General features: G+C 36.1%; 1 protein-coding gene across 2 annotated transcripts in view; it reads left to right on the top strand.

Moving 5' to 3' along the window:
• Positions 1 to 2306: 2306 nt before the first annotated feature.
• The window catches only part of LOC106881469 (protein O-mannosyl-transferase TMTC4), a 119142-nt gene continuing 116015 nt past the window's right edge, over positions 2307 to 5433 (top strand). The window contains exon 1 of one of the 2 annotated variants that reach the window (XM_014931875.2): positions 2307 to 2558. The gene's annotated coding sequence lies outside the window, so the exon portion shown is untranslated. Of the gene's footprint in view, positions 2559 to 4170; positions 4317 to 5433 lie in introns of those variants that run through there. The other variant, XM_014931866.2, reaches the window with a different exon arrangement.

Raw genomic sequence — 5433 nt, 5'->3', positions numbered from 1 at the left:
ATATATATATATATATATAAGTCAGTAAATAGTGGGGTATATATATTTATGTGTTTGTATGTATATATATATGCACTTATGCACTCACGCAATTGTTACACATACATAATACATACATCTGTAGACAAAACTATAGTCGTCTATGTATATTATTTATCTTTTATGTTATACTTCTTTCAGTCATTTGACTGCGGCCATGCTGGGGCACCGCTTTGGAGGTTTCAGTCGAATGAATCGACCTTAGTAATTATTTCTTTATCGGATTTGTTTGCCGAATTGCTAGATAACAGTGAGATAAACAAAACAATACCGGTATTCAAGCGATGGTGGAAGACAAACATAAATACACATGGATTTATACAGGCGTGGCTGTGTGGTAAGAAGCTTGCTCCCCAACCACATGGCTCCGGGTTCAGTCCCACTTCATGGCACATTGGGGGAAGTGTCTTTTACTGTAGCCTCGGGCCGAATGAAGCCTTGTGAGTGGATTTGGTAGATGGAAACTAAGCCTGTCGTATGTATGTATGTATGTACACACACACACACACATATATATATATATATAATACACTTATATATATGTATATATTTATGTGGTGTGTTTACATCCCTGTAACTTAGCAGTTCAGCAAAAGACACCGATAGAATAAGTACTTGACTTACAAAGTAAAAGTCCTGGGGTCGATTTCTTCGACTAAGAACCCTTTAATGTGGCGCTCCAGTATGGCCGCAGTCAAATGACTGGAACAAGTAAAATTTTTAAAAAATCTCTCTCTCTATATATATATATATATAGATATAAATATACACGACGGGCTTCTTTCAGTTTCCGTGTACCAGATTCACCCACAAGGCTTTGTTCGGCCTGGGCTATAGAAAACACTTGTCCAAGATTCCACGCAGTGGGACTGAACCCGGAACCATGTGATTAGGAAGCAAACTGCTTCCAGGCACTCATGTCAGCACCTTATATATATATATATGTATATCGTATGTAAAATAACAAACCCGAAAGAAGCACACTCTAAGATGTAGAGCGATATATATTAAAGATGGGGAAGGCCGGTTTATGAGATTATCTTAGGTTTCCCGTTCATAAAAGGTTTAGCTTTAGGGTGTATCGTCAGATCCCAATGACAATACGCCATAAAACTAAACCCTTTATGAACGGGAAACCTAAGGTAATCCCATAAACCGGCCTTCCCCATCTTATATATATATATATATATATACATGCATATACATAAATACACAGTGTATGCGTATACCTATACAAGTTCTATGCACCTGTACACATTTATGTGTACATGTGTGTATACATGCGTAAATCTTTGTATTTATAGGCACATACAATTATAAGCATATATAATACATATACAATAATGCATATATAATAATACGTATACAATAATACATATAAAATAATATATACAATACTACATATATAATAAATACGCACATACACACAGAGGCGTACACACATATATACATATATATGTATGAGGTTAAGTTTGTTTCGCAACTGTGAAGTCCCAGGTTCGATCTGATTACAGACTATCTTTGGTAAGTTCCTTCACCATAATCTCGGGTCGGCCTAACCTTTCCTGCCAGACGGTCTGTAAGTATGATTCAAAGGTCCTGCCTTGTTACACTGTCACGCTTATTCCACCTGAGAATTAAATTAAAGGTACACGTGTCTGCAAAAATCCTTTGCGACTTTGCACGTTAATTCAATTGTAAGTTGTCCAGCTGATTGGACAACTAGACGCTCATACATCTACACCATGTGTATCTGTGGCTATATGCGCGCGCGCGTGAGTGTGCGCGTGCGTGTGTGTGTGTGTGAGAGTATATATATGCATGCGTGCATATATAACTATATATACATATATACTAATTATGCATCTTTGTTTCCTTCCTTCTCTATACAGACACACACACACACACACACACGCACACACACACATTTAATATACACAAGATTTAAATGATTCCATCAATTACGAAACTGTACACTGTATAATATATATATATATATATATATATAATGTATAGATATATAGAGAAAGAGGGCGATACATGTGTGTGTGTGTGTATATATACATATATACACATTTGCGCGCATTCACCCATATATGTGTGCTTAAGAGAGAGAGAAAGACAGAGAGACAGAGACAGAGATAGAGAAAGTGCGAGAAAGAAAAAGAAAGAAAGAAAGAGAGAGAGAGAGAGAGAGAGAGATGCACGTGCAAAAACCTATGTATGATAATTTAAAATCCCTAACACTTGTTTTTCCCTCGCAGTTTGAAACTTCAAGCAAAGCAAATGACAATGTATAAACTCTTTGTGTCTATGACCCGGACTTTGGTGACTCATTAACACTTTAAGGGTATAGGTAAGACAAAAAAAAAGAGGGGAAAACAGAGATTGCAAACTTTCTTCGAATGCTGGAGTTTCTCCATACAGCCGTTTATTTAGTATTTATCTCATTCATTTATTCATCGAGTTCCTCTCTTCGTCTCCACCAAATCGCTGCTGGCTGATAAAAGACAGAGCAGGTAAGGCCAAATATGGTGTGTGTGTTTATGTGTGTGATGTGTGATGGGGTGCATTATTATTGGTGATGAGCTGGTGTGTGTGTGTGTGTGTGTGTGTGTGTTTTGTCATTATAAGTATTTTGTTTTCTTTTCTACTTTTGTTATGAGTCACTCAAAATAATAGACATACTCGCGCACGCACGCACGCACGCACACTTACATAGGACATCTTCCCCTCTTTTTATCTGTGCGTACACACATACAAGTGTGTGTGTGTATGTCTATTTATATATATATGCACATTCACCTATATGTATATATAAACACATACACACATATGTATATATGTATATATATATATATATACACACACATACACATATAAGTATATATGTATATCAGTATCAATATATATATATATATATATATATATGTGTGTGTGTGTGTGTGTGCGTCAGTCATCTAAGAGACCATAACTCAGGGATTATATATATATATATATATATATATATATGTATGTATGTATGTGTGTGTGTGTGTATGTGTAAATTATAAATATAACAATAAGTATTCATGTATAAATGTGTGTATATGTCTGTGTACACATATGCGTGTATATATGCGTATACAATATATATATTATCTAATTTCCCCCCCCCCCATCGTCGCCTTCCGTCTATTTCATTTTGCTTTATCTTTCTTACATCCATTCTGTTCTTCCAGCATTTTGTTTTTTCACTTCAACAGTCAAATGTGCTGACTGTGTTGCATGTACCATTGTGTGTGTATGTATGTATATATATATGTGTGTGTGTGTGTGTGAATGAGTGTAGATATGTATGTGTTTGTCTGTGGATGTGTTTATGAATGTGTTTGTGTCTGGATGTACTTGTCTTTTAAAAGCAGTTTTCGTCCCTTCATCCCCTCTCACATTCTTCTTTCGCTTATTTCTTCGTTTGTTCTTTTCTGTTTGTGTTGTTTCTGTCCTTCATTCGGTCGAGTGCACGAAATCGGTGTCTGTGCATGCATGTTTGAATGAATGTTTGTATGCAATGTTGAGTGTGAGTTATAACACAGGAGACCTATGATCAGAGGAATTCCAACCACGACCACCCTGTCATTTTTGTGTATATAGGACGACAATGCCGAATGTGTCTTTGTTTTCTTTCTTTTCTGTGTTTTTGTTTTTGTTTTAAGATAGTAGGCGGTGCGTGTGATTTGATAAGATAGTAGGCGGGGTACGAAGTGAGGAAAATTTGGCTGCTGTTTCTAGCATTTCGGATCTCCACATAAAAAGTTCTCGTTGAGTCGAAGCGTGTGTATAAACGTGTGCATGTACGTGTATAAATATGTGTGTATTTGTATATGTATATATATATGTATGAGTGTATATGTGTGTATGCATATATATATATATATATATATATATGACTATATACTGTGTGTGTGTATGTATGGCATGTTTTTGTGTGTGTATATGTATTTTTGTATGTATATATACATGTTCTTGTGTGTGCGTGTGTGTGTGTCAAAGATGAAGCAGGTTCTTCTGTATCCCTCTCGAGTACCACCACCACCACCACCCTCTCCCATCCGCCTCAGCCTTCCCGATTCTTAAAGTCAGCTGTGCTGGCTGGCTGGTTGGGTGGCTGGCTGACTCTTGTTGATAGGCAATAATACTTTTGTAGTTTGACTTGCCTGACTGCCTGCCTTCCATTCAGTCATTCACTAAAGTCAGTCGGCAGGCCAGTGAGATCGGAGACACAAGAATCTCATTCTGTAAGTCGAAGATTCTTCACTTTTTCTTGGGATTTTATTTGATTTTATTTATTGTAGTTTGTTTTTCTTTTACTTTTAGTGTCTTTATTGTGGAATTCGTAGTTATATATTCCTATGTTTCGGATGTTTTCTATTTTAAAAAAAACGTCTCTATTTTAAAGCAAGTTTTATGCAAGAGAGATAGATACACGAGAAAGAGTAAATAATGCAACAATACGCTTCAATCGCAAAACACATGTAATTTTTTTTCTTAAGTATCTAGGCATTTTTAGGATGTAAAATTTAAAAAGTATTTATTATGTTGTGTGTGCGTGTAAGAAGTGATTGTTTTTTTTTTTGAGGGATAATAATCGGGCGTGTTCGCAGATTTCTTAAAATAGTAGGAGAGAGCTTTTAATTTCGCTAAGTTTGTCTGCTAAGATTGTTACTTGTTATGTTCTGTTAAAGCACATGGATGGACGTCACTTGCAGTCGCCTCGGAATCTATAATGATCTGGTGCCAAGTTCTGCTGTTAGCCTAGCTTATTGTTCTACAGACACACACGCACACACATATATATATAATATATATAGGTAGATATATGCACACACATACATATACACTACCCAAAAAGAGAGGACTCACGCATGGATACAGCCTTTGTATACAAACATAACGGTATCAGTGCTTCCTCGACAACCATCGTTATAAATAGACAGCGAATATCACTATCTGGTGTTTGGAAATAGTCTACTATAGTAGAGTGGGCACGACCACATTCCTGTGTGCAGATTACATGTGTGTCTGTGTGAGGGAGAGAGAGAGAAAAGAGGTAAAGCGTGATATTTATAGAATGAAATATCAAAGTAGGGAAGTTGTGATATATATTTAGCTAAAAGACTATAACGTTGAATAAAGTGGTTCCGAGTGAAAATTGAAACCGAGTCGCTAAGTTTGTTAGAAACTTACTACGATATCATTGTACCCACTTCCTGTATACACACACGTCGTATATTATCTTCTCTAAGTGTGAGTATTATATTACACCTGTACGTACACCTGTGTGATTGTGTACTGCATAGACACGTTTTAAAAGGATTTACCTAGTTGTGTGTGTGTATATATATATATATATAT

The sequence above is a fragment of the Octopus bimaculoides genome, chromosome 4 (genome assembly GCF_001194135.2).
Source record: "Octopus bimaculoides isolate UCB-OBI-ISO-001 chromosome 4, ASM119413v2, whole genome shotgun sequence".
In the NCBI taxonomy this organism is placed as follows: Eukaryota; Metazoa; Mollusca; class Cephalopoda; order Octopoda; family Octopodidae; genus Octopus; species Octopus bimaculoides.
The sequence above is the reverse complement of the archived record's forward strand: the minus strand, read 5'-3'. Positions and strand labels throughout refer to the sequence as shown.